This window comes from Heterocephalus glaber, unplaced genomic scaffold (genome assembly GCF_053883595.1).
Source record: "Heterocephalus glaber isolate CG9 unplaced genomic scaffold, H.glaber_assembly_v1.0 deba00000281, whole genome shotgun sequence".
NCBI classification, from domain to species: Eukaryota; Metazoa; Chordata; class Mammalia; order Rodentia; family Bathyergidae; genus Heterocephalus; species Heterocephalus glaber.
Genome location: NW_028258139.1, coordinates 1731170 through 1743261, shown reverse-complemented (window position 1 = coordinate 1743261; position 12092 = coordinate 1731170). Strand labels below are relative to the sequence as shown.

At 41.8% G+C, this 12092-nt stretch overlaps 1 protein-coding gene and 1 pseudogene across 11 annotated transcripts in view; both read left to right on the top strand.

Annotated features, from left to right (window-relative positions):
• Rgs20 (regulator of G protein signaling 20) overlaps positions 1–12092 on the top strand; it is a 66246-nt gene that overhangs the window by 15608 nt on the left and 38546 nt on the right. The window lies entirely within an intron of this gene.
• LOC147830187 (large ribosomal subunit protein uL3 pseudogene) overlaps positions 746–12092 on the top strand; it is a 31605-nt pseudogene continuing 20258 nt past the window's right edge. The window contains exon 1 of the transcript XR_015440531.1: positions 746–12092. This exon is cut by the window's right edge and continues 20258 nt beyond it. The product of XR_015440531.1 is annotated as a large ribosomal subunit protein uL3 pseudogene (transcript).

Here is a 12092-nt window from a genome sequence, read left to right as displayed (position 1 = left end):
ATTAGGGCTGGGATTTAGTGCAGTGGTGCTGCCGCCTGCTTCAGAAGCACAAGGTCCCAAGTTTGATCCCCAGTACCAAAAAAAAAAAAGATAAAGAAATTAAATAATAGTGAATGCTGGCAAGGATATGGAGAAAAAGAAGCTCTTCTGTATTGTTAGTGGGAATGTAAACTAGTAAAACCACTATGGAAATCTGTGTGGAAATTCCTCAAAAAAATAAAAATAGAAATCCCATTTGACCCAGCTATTCCCCGTTCAGATATCTTCCCCAAAGAGTTAAAGTCATCATATTACTGAGATACATGCATACCCATTTTTATAGCAGCACAATTTATAATAGCTAAATCTTGGAAACACCCTATATGCCCATCAACAGATGAATGGATAAAAATATGCAGTATTCATACACAATTGAGTACTGCTGTGCAAAAAATAAACTTGAGCCATTTGTAGGTCAGTGGATGCACCTTGAGACCATAATATTAAGTGAAAATAAGTCAGACACAGTCTTACCTATCACATGGTTTCTCTTACATGAGAAACTGAAAAAAAAAAAAAGAGAGAGAGACAGAGAGCATATGCGTGCAGGAACTAGGGAATCTTTTTCAAATGGATGGAGAAATAAGAGACCAAGGGAGGGAAGGGAAAGAGGTCGGGGGAAAAAGAATTGAAGAAGAGAAAAATGAAAATAGAGCTTTTGCAGATGGGAAGGGGACTGAGAGCTGGAAGGAACAGAAAGGGGAGGGTGGGGAAGGGGGTTTAAAAACAAAGGAATTGGGGGCTGGGTTTTAGCTCAGTGGCACCGCACCTGCCTCACAATGAGTTCGATCCCTGGTAACAACAAAAAAAAAGGAATTAAGATGTATATGTGCCAGCTCCCTACAATGAATGTGATCCTGGTGTACCACAAACATGCGCTAATTAAAAATAAAAGGAAGCGCAAGAAAGTAAATATGAGATTCAACCAAGAAGAGTGTTTTTGCTTATAGAAATAATCCATTCTCAAAAAAACAACAAAAATTTTTTTGGAAAGACCAAAAATCCAATTAAAGATAATTTCCTATAGGAAATTAAATCAAAGAGCCTAACTTAAGGTCCCTTTGAGGATCCACTAAAACCTTCAGTATTTTCATATTACCCAGAAAACTTAACGGCAGTTAACAAACCCCAAAAGTGCTAATGAAGAAGGAAATAACATGCACAAAGGTTTGTATAGAAGAGAGCTCAGATGACTTTCAAAGAATCAAATTACTTGAACCTGAAAGTTTTAAACATTATAACAGGATCATCATCTCCGCATAAAACATTCTAGTAATGGACACAAGGCAGAATTTGAGAAGGCAACACTGCTGTCCACAAAGGATTATTAGAAATTTTCTATGGGGAAAAGTAGATTTTTTTGAGAAAAGAAATGCAGAGGGGAAATTTGCCCCCTATAAGGAGTATGGGAAGCTAGTTAGTTACTTATGAACATACCTTTTCATACATTTTTTTTTTTTTGGTACCGGGGATCGAACTTGGGACCTTGCGCTTGCGAGGCAGCCGTCGGAACCACTGAGCTAAATCCCCAGCCCCCTTTTCATATATTTTTATTAGCCTTAATCTGCATGTACGTTAACACATTTCACAACCATCTTCTGTGATCAAGAGATGTATCAGTATTTACTAGAGAAACATATAACACAAAATATATAAATATATAAGAATTTTCAAAGATTGCCTTATAATGGCCGTCCACAGAGCCAGATGAGGAAGAGGGCAGAGGGTCTGTCTGCACACAGGAGACCAAAGGATTTAGTTGCAGCTCTGGAGCTCACTGCAGGGTCCCTGCAAGTCCGTATCAGGAGACTGATGGGTCTCTGATGGAAGGCTAAAGAGTCTACACTGGAAGGCTGTAGGATCCGTGCCAGAACCCGAAGTCTAAGCTGGAAAGCAGGAGATGATGTCTAAAGGAAAAGCTGGGAGCTCCTTCAAAGAAACAGAAGCAGCTGAGTCCTTCCTCATTTCCCCTTCATAACATCCAGGTGCCTAGCCACCCTAGGGTGGATCTCCCAGGTCCTGAGCTGATTTAACTAAGCTTCTTTTAACCAAACTTCTCAATCCATCAGCAGTCATTCAACCATCACAATAGAGAAGTTTTTTGTCAGAATATTCTATTCCATAGCTAATGTCTGTAAGGTTTGTGCCCAACACAGATTAGGTTAAGGGAGTCGCAACAGGATGAGCTAGCTTGGAGGGAGTCTTCCGGCAGCCAAAGGTGAGATGCTACCCTCACTTCTTGGTTTAGTTACCTTTTTGTCACTGTAACAAAACACCTGAGGATGACTACTTAAGGAAAGGGTTATTTGGGCTCACAGTTTCAAAGGGTTTAGTCTAGGGTCACTCGGCTCCACTGGCAGAAGCACCATGGCGAGCAGCAGGTTGTAGAGCAGACCTGCTGACTTCATGGCCGGAGGGAAGCAGAGAGCAAGTGCCAGCCTGTCTTCCACATTCTTCCTCTTTTTTGTTCCATCCAGAGCCTCACTCTATTGGGTGGTGCTGCCCACACTCAGGTCAGAGTGGGTCTCCTGACTCAGTTTACTGTTCCACATGCCCTCACCTCTGGAGACACCGTCAAACACACCCAGACACACCCAGAAGTATGCTTTACTAATCTCCTAGGCATCCTTTAATCCACTCAAATTGACAACCAAGATTAACTGTTACACTTCTGATCAGGAGATGCTTTGTCCATGAGTTTCCTTTGTTCCAGCTATAAATTAGGGTACTAACAGAAGTGTCATTACAAATGTTAGTTTTATGAGACATCATAACTGTAAGTACATCTTATAATATCCATATAACAACTACAATAATACTTAAGTTCTTAATTAGTATAATGTAATATCTAACTATATCACATTCTTTCATGCACCAACTTGTCGAAAGAAACTGGATCCCCTCCTCCAACCCCTGAGGATTGTCCCAAGTCCTGAATTTGTTTGCTGCTTCCTCTTGGTGCTAATTTGTTTCTTTGTTCCACAAATTCTTGCAGGCTAAATGCTAGATCTAAAGGCTTGAATGGACTTGAGCTCAGCAATTTGGCAAGATTTGCTGGTTGGCTCTTGCCCTTTCTACCATGAAACATCAGAGGGACACAGTGTCTCATGATTGGCCCGCTTGTAGTTATGCATGTAACTTTATTTCTAAGAGCTGGATAGGTCATTCAATACTTAGAGTGGCTCATAGGTCCAAGGTGTGTCTAGACACACACTGCAAAGATCTTGACAGCATCCACTCCAGGCTGGCCCTTGGGAGCTCTGACCCTCACCAGGGCTGCAAAATTTCCTTGATGCCTGTGCAGTTGGATCCAACACACTCTCTGCACCACCAGGAGCTACTACCTTACCTCTTCTTTGCTGTAATTTTTCTGCTGCCCTGGGAAATGGAGATGATGATGACAACGATGACAACAGTGCTGTTAATTTAGAGAATGTTCTAGGTGAGCAAAGCAAATCACCTTCAGAAATGTGTCTGAGAATATCAGATGTTGCCCAGCTCCTTATCCTTGTATGAGGGTACTCAGAGTATACCTAAAAATATCTTCATGTGTGGCAATTAGAGAATACAGAAGGGGCTTTATTTTTTTCTTAATCTTGGGGAGGTTATGTCCCTTGTATCACACCAGCACCAAAGGGGAATTTGGCTTCTTTCTTAATGCTCCATTGCTTTCACCTTACTCCAGGAAAAATAGAAGCCTGGATTTATAGAGGATTTAAATTCACATCAAATTTCAATTCACATTCTTATTGAAGCATGCATAATACATGATAACCCCTGAGCTCTAGATTTACTTAGATGTCAAAACCAGAGATAGCAATGAAATATGTAGGAGATTGAGCACAGTAAGGTCTTATGTAGCATTAGTTGCACGTATTCGTGATCTTCTTTATTAAGTAAAACCTGCAATATAATTAGTTAAGCTTTTTGCATTGTTGTCTCTTCTGATGCACCATGAGAATTCACTTCTCCACCAGTAAATGTAGGAAAAATTACAAATACAATCATTCTCCAGACCAGTGAGCACTTCATGTGTTTTTTACCAAGGAAAGAGCTTGTGCTGCTGATCTTTGGAACTGACTTATGTCTGTAAAGGAAAATGAGGAAATATTACATAATATTACTCATTTTCATGTGCATTTTCCACTGTAACATGATATTCAGGGAAAGTACTTTCATGACACTTTTTTTTTCAAATACAATCATCAAAATGTATATTAGTCAGCTTTCTGTTGCTGGGACAAAATACCTGATATACACAGCTTAAAGGAGGAAGGATTTATTTTAGCCCGTGATTTCTGATGTTTCAGTACATGGTCAGCTGGCTTCAAGGAAGAAACATCATGGTGGAGGGGATGATGGGGGGCGGGAAACAGCTCAACTGATCACAGCTGGGAAGCAGAGCGAGCAAGGACGGAGTCAGAGAGGAAGAGGGCTGGTAGGGACAGGATATACCTTCTTCAAAGCCATGCCCCTGACGACCTACTTCCTCCAACCAGGCCCCACCTCCTCACAGTACATTCAGCTATGTGCTGATTAATCCTTTGATGAGTTTAGTGCTCCCATGATGTTATTATCTTCCTAAAGCTCCACATCTGAACATATACCCCTTTTGGGGGGCATTTTTTATCTAAACCATAATAAAATATCTGCTAAATATCAGGAAGGAGACATTGTCCTGGGCTTGACGTAGCGTTTCCCCTAGGAGTTGGGCTTCTCCTCCCCACACTGCACCAAGTGATACACAATGCTGATACCGTGTGATGCTCCTGTGTCCCTTGTCCCATCACCATGTGCCCGTGTGCCACTTGTGTTTGTCACAGTCCTCACCCCAGCAGTACATGGCCTCTGCTATTCTCCACTTTCTTTTTCCTTATTCTTTGCGTATTTTTCCTTTCTTTTCTGATGTGTCTCAGCTTTAAGTCACAGAATTATAACTTTATGGAACATAAAGGAAGAATGGCTCAATCAACAGCAGCTCAAAGGGGCCAGATAATTTATGTAAAGTCACTAAGTTGATGACAGAACTGAAGTCACATACTGTACTCCTCTTCTTGTTGGTATTCATTCTAATCCACCTGGCTGCCTTAAAAGTAAATTAAAATACCAGAAATTAGGCTGGGGGTGTCCTCAGTGGTAGAGTACTTGCCTAGCATGCACAAGGTTCTAGGCTTGATCCCCAGCTACACACACACACACACACACACACACACGCACGCACACACACAATATTTGACTATTTTATTGATATAATTCACTTACCATACAAAATAATCATTTAAAGTATATACTCCTAACAGCTTTTAGTGTGTTCACAGAATTGTGTAACCATTATCACAAGCAGTGATAGAACATTTCATCACTCCTAGAAGAAACCCAGTACCCCTTAGCTAATTATCCACTGAGTCCTTTTCTTCTGCAGCCTCTGACAATCACTGTGCTTCTTTCAGTTTCTACGGATTTGCCTGTTTTGGATATTTACAAGTTGGAGACATACAGTGTGTGGCCAGTAATAACTGGCTTCTTTCACTTAGTGTCTTTTCACTGTTCGAACATGTTATAGCATGTAGCAAGGACAGCATTTTAGAATGAGGAAAACTTGATGATAATCTTGCCTGCCTCAGTTTGCAGATGAGAAACCTCAGGCCCAGGAAGATGGCCTCACTGGTAAGGCCACAAAGCCTGACCGCAGAAGAGACAATAAAGACAAACTGGACTGTTTGTTGTTCACTTCACCCAGTGGATTTCCTAGAGCTGCCAGGCATGCAAAAACACTCAACTTGGCACAGTGGCAGACTGATATCCTCCTTCCCTAGCCTCTTCCTTCTCAGCTTCACAGGGTGATTTTTGTCACTGCTTGAATGCTCTCAAAGGCATTTTGGGGGTTACGTCCAGATTTGTGAATGGTCAGTGGATCAGATGCCTGAGCATGTATAAATGGGGGCCCTGCTATTCACTCTACTGTGTATAGATGTAAAGGTACCGGACCAGTTTTATGATTTTAAAACACAATACAAATTAATTATCCCTTTCTAGAAATGCTTGGGACCACCAGAGTGTTTCAGATTTTGAATTTTTTCCAGCTTTTGGAATATGTGGATATATACAATGAGATACCTTGGAGAGGGGACCCAAACCTCAACAAAAAATTTGTTTATATCTCATGTGCACATTTTTAAGGAATTTTGTTTATATTTCATGCATACCTTTTACACATAGACTGAAAGCAATTTTATACACTATTTTTAGTGCACATACATTTTTTACTGTGATCCATTACATGAGGTCAGGTGCAGGATTTTCCACTTATGGTATGTGATTGCTTAAAAAGCTTCAGAGTTTGGAGCATTTTAGAGTTTGGATGTGGGGATTAGGGATGCTTGACCTCTATAAACAAGGTTTTTCCATATTATTCAGTTTATCTTTTACATTAAATATCAGTAAGTACTAAGTTTAAATAATAATACTGGCACTAGAATAACAGTTTTCAGTGATTTGGTTTTCATATACATTATCTCATTTAATACAGTAATTTAAACAAACTTTAACATAGTGAATATTACACAAATGAGGAGGTGAGACCTTAGGAAGGTGAAGTAATCTGGCCCAAACCTGACAGCAGTAGACATCAGAATGGAGGGGTGCCTCTAACTTGACACCCCATGCTCTTTTTTGTATAGCACAGTCCACTCACCTAGACTTCTATTTTTTGTTTGTTTGTTTGTTGTTTGTTTTTGTCTTTTTTGGTACCAGGGATTGGACTCAGAACCTTGCACTTGCGCGGCAGGCACCGGAACCACTGAGCTAAATCCCTGGCCCTCACCTAGACTTGTAGACATTCTTCATCAATTGCTCCTTGTTTTTCAACAATTCTTCTGTAGGAACCAACAATGAGATGCAGCTATGAGTTGCAGGAGTCCTTCAACTATATCCCGTATTCCCATTCAGGCCCCGCTGCCCCAGTCACGCGAAGACAGATGCCCGTATCCTAGTGTGACTTCCAGGGACACCTCTCCATCCCCACCACAGCTGCTGTCCAGAATTCTGTCTACTACAGCAGTGCCCTGGTCCTTCACAGTCTCTTCCGGCCCTTCCCCCAACCTCTCCCACCAAAAACTGTCCTTCCCCATGGTCTTGAGTCATTGTAAACAGGCTTCCACTGAAATTGCTCTACTGACTTTTTTTTAAGCCATGGTCTTTCTATGTCGTTTAGGTTGATCCTGAACTCACTATGTAGCCCAGTCTGTCTCAAAATTTGCAGTGATCCTCCTGCCTCTGTCTCCCAAGTGCTGGGATTGGAGGCATTCGCCACCACACCTGGCTTCTATTGACTTCTGAACTTAGAAATAAGGCAGCTATCTCTTTGCTGTTGCCACTCCCAAAACATTTCTTCTCCAAAAATCCCCACCTCCTAAATACTGACACATGCTACAACGTGGACAAACCTGGAGGACATTATGCTGAGTGAAATAAGGGAGGAAAGGGGACAAAAAGTAGGTGAGTTCACTTATATGAAGTAGCTAGAATAATTAAATTTATAGACAGAAAGTAGAGTGGTAGTTGCTGAGGGCAGAGGGTAGAGAGAAGTGAGGAGTTAGGGTTGAATGGGCCTAGGGTTTCTGTTCTGCAAGGTGAGGAGTCCCAGAGATTGATGGCAGTGATAGTTACAGAACAGCGTGAATGTACTCAGTGCCTCTAAACTGTACACTTAGGCATGGCTAAAATGGTAAATTTCATATTAGGTATATTTTACCGGATTTTAAAAAACACCTACATTTTACTGCACATCTTTGGATTTAACCTGGATGCTGCTCCTTTTAGTTATCTGCTCACCCTCAGGTCCCTGCCTCTTACATGGAGTCTCCAGCAGGCAGGCAGACATTTCCTCTCCAGCATGGTTCCTGACTGCTCTAACACTTCTCACTGACCTGAGCCACACCTTGGCCTCCCAGCTGCATGCATCTATTCCTCTACCATGCCACGGCCCTCACTCACACGGTCTTCTCTGGAGTTAGCCATTACCAACTGTACCTTCTTGCAAACCTAATGCTCAAGCCCCACCAGTGACCTGTGCCTCCCTTCCCTCCCACTCACTGTTGTCCCTTAGCCTCTGGTCCCAGGGGCGTCCAGCCCGTCCATCTCCCTTTGTCTCATGTATCCTCAAAGCTCTACCTCTCTTCTTCCTTTACCACATTTCCAGAGTGTTCTGGGACACTGCAGTCTCCTGTGTATTTACAGTTCCGGGTTAGAAGCTCTATCCCCACATCTCTGTATGCCTACTTCAGCTTCATTAGTGTTACTTCCTCAGAGATCTACTCCACTACCCACTATAATGGGACCCTCCCCTCATCATTTGCTCTTCAGAGCCCTTCTCAGATCCCAATTCTTACCTATTTCCTTAGTGGTTTTGTCTGTTTCTCTCATGAAGACATTAGTCCTTGCAAAAGGCTGTCTAGCTCACCCTCGTAGCCCTAGTGCCCCAGTGGTGCTCAGTAAGAGCTTGTGGCCGGTACTATAAGAAGTCCTCAGAAGACAAACCAGAATCATAGCTTTAACCTCATTTCCCTAAGTTTATAATCAGGTCATGTCTGAATAGATCCCTCCTGATAGTCATCGAAGTCTTAACCCATGTTCAGTATTTGAAAAATTGTGAAGCAACGCATCCAGAAAGGATGTATTAGGGACAGATCACTGCTACCACTTTTCACAATGTGCTGGTGATCATATCACAAGACCTTGAAACATAGAAAAGTGTTTTGACAGTTCTTCCTCCATCATGTTTTGTAGCTCTTTGAGTCAGGGATCAAAAACATCATAAGGACAAGGTAAACAACTTGTGGAAGGATAAAATTACAAAGGGCCAAATACTTTTAAGTAGGAGGAGCCACGTATCTTAGTCCTCAGTGTAAGCTCTCAGAGCTGGAAGCACTTCTCAGGCCACCTTGTTGCTCATTGGCCTTTTTGGCCCTACACCCTGGTGTGCTGCAGACATCCTGGTCATCCTTAAGCCCCTCTTCCACCCCTCTAATATGTTGCCTTCCAGCCTTGCCTGTTCTTATTTTGAGCTTTTAAAAAAACACACAAATTAGGATTTAGCTCAGGGATTTAGCTCAGTGGTGCTACGCCTGCCTGGCAAGCACAAGGTCCTGAGTTCAATCCCTGGTACCAAAAAAAATTAAAAATCAAAATTAAAAAACATACAAATAGATACATGCACGCCTTAATCATTTTTACAGACTGAACACGTCTATGCCAACAGCACCCACATCGTGCACCCTGTAGCCCCTCACCAAGCAAACACTATTCTGATTCTTCACAGCAGAGAAGCATTTTTGCAGGGTTTTCTGTTTTCTTTGAATAGAGTCATACAGTATAGACCTTTTTGCATTTTGTTTTAGTGCTGGGGCTGAGCCCAAGTGTCACAGATGCTGAGCATGCCCTCCTACAACTCAGCTACAGCCCCAGCCGTCTCCCCCATTTGTGTCTTTCATTCAGCTTTGTTGGGGAGAGTCATCCTCACGTTGAGGTCACTGTGGATCTTTCATTCTCATTGCCAAATAGCATTCCACTGTAGGGATATACCATCATTTATCCATTCTACTAAAGATGAACATTTGAGTAGTTGTAAGCTATTATACGTAGCACATCTGGGAGGATTTTAATGCAGGCTTCTGGTGGAGCTTTTCAGGGAATTATATACCAAACATTGGGATGTTCCCAAGGGTTGTGCTAATTTACATTCCCATCAGCAGTAATGTAAAAAATATTCTAGTTGCACCACATCCTTGCCATCATTTGGTATTTTCTTCATTCTTTTAGCTGTTCTGCTGTGTGTGTCCAGGGAGGGTGGCATGGGTGCATTTCACTGCATATTCACAATTGCAATATTTGCACTGGACCATTAGACTATCATGGATACCTCTAGGAAAATGAAGAAAAAAATAAGCTTTTTTTTTTTTTGGTACTGGGGATTGAACTCAGGACCTTGTGCTTTCAAAGCAGGTAGCAGAACCACTGAGCCAAATCCCCAGTCTGATAACCTTTTAAAATATAAAAATAGGCTGAGGATGGTGGTACACAGCTATAATCCTAGCTACTCAGCTAAGGCAGGAGGATTGCAAGTTTGAAGTTAGCCTGGGCAACCTAGGGAGAACTTATCTCAGGATTTTAAAAAGAAAATAAAAAGGCCTGAAGATATGGCTCAGTAGTAAAGCATGCACAAAGCCCTAGGTCCAGTCCAAGAGACTTTTATATTTTTGTCCCAAGGATTAAATGGATTAGTTCATACGTTGACTGTTAAATTTATTTCCTCTAAATCAAAATGGTCAGGTTAATTTATTGAGCAGACACATTAATCTTGTGTGTGGGCATGTATGTTTATATAGATATGTATTATGGACACATAAATATGTATTTTGCTTGACATAATATTTCAAATGCTTGCTATATGCTAAGCACTTCTGCTATCATGAAGGAAAGTATGACATCAATATTTTAATGTAGTTTTCTTTTCACTTTTTCTTTCTTTCTTTTTTTTTTTTTTGGTACCAGAGATCTAACTCGGAACCTTGCTCTTGCAAGGCAGGCACCAGAACCACAGTGGTTCCGCTGCCTGGCTTGTAGGTTTCTTTTTAAAATATTAGGAAGTGGGGTGTGGTGGCGTATGCCTGTGATCTCAGCACTTGGGAGGCTGAGGTAGGAGGATCACTGCAAGTTTGAGGCCAGGCCGAGCTACATCATGTGTTCAAGGCCACCTTGAACTACATAAGGAGACTGTCTCAAAAAAACAAAAGAACTATTCTGAATACAGTGAACAAATACTGAGAGATCTAACAATTGTTACAGGAAATGAAATATCAGTTTCAGGAAGTGTATCAGATCTGGCTAATCTGGAATGCTAAAATTAATTATAATCTTATCAAGGCTACATCTGCACTCTAGCAGGCCACCTTCTTCAGTAGCTAGGTCTCTAAGGAACCTCAAGGAGCTACAAAAATCAAAAAGCATCTGTCTTCTTGACTGGTGTCTACCCACAGTCCTTGCCGGCTTTCTCACCCTGGTGACGTAGGTTGGACCACCCAGCCATCTCGATGCTTGTCTCCTGGTTCAGAAACTAAGCAAAGCAGCCCCAGGGAGCCTGTTCCTCTGCCCTTTGTCCTTGCTTTCTCGGCTCTCCACAACGAAAGGTGTTTCCGAAGCGATACACACGCCCGCTACAGCCGTCTTCCTCCCCACCAACAGGCTGCTTCAGAAGGAGGAACAAAGGAGACTGCAAAAGGGAAAGGACTTGAAGAATGTTCACATAGCTCTTGCCGGAATTTTACCTTTTTTTTCTAAATAGTCAAAGCGATAATTGGGGCAGAATGATTGATGTGGAGACTTTTGTCAAAATCCAGACCAAAGATGTCAAACCCAGAAAAGACTTGTGGGAAATATAGGCTTCATTTGGTTTTGCCATGAGTTAAAAGTGGGAGAAGTTGAGGATAACTTCTGATTTCTTAAATAACTGGACAGATAGTTAATTAATGCTGCCTACCATGACAGAAAATGCAAGGGAACAGGTAGATTTATCTAGGCAGAGTACAAGTTCCATTGTAGGCATTAGTTTTCCTGTTGTAAGTATTTTGCTGTTTTTTCCTACACTTTGCAGTGATTGCTTTGAAATCTCATCAGGGAGTCTTCCTTGCTGAGGAACACTAAAAATCTGACAAACATTCTCGAGCAGACTGCTAATGACTGCCTGACACAATCTGTAGCAATTGAAGAGCCCAAGAGCAGCCTTACAAAGATCAAAGATTTAGGAAGCGCTTAATACTTTCAGAGATGCCCCAACTGCAGCCTCCATGAGAAATTCCTGTTGTTTCCTGGGATAGAGAAAGCATGTAATAAAGGTTTCCATCAGTGCTTACAAAATGCTTTTTGATTATTGGTTGCTATTTAAAAAGAACAAGACAAAAAAAAAAAAGAACAGTTGGGCCGGGGATTTAGCTCAGTGGTTTCGCCGCCTGCTGCGCAAGTGCAAGGACCCGAGTTCCATCCCCAGTACCAAAAAA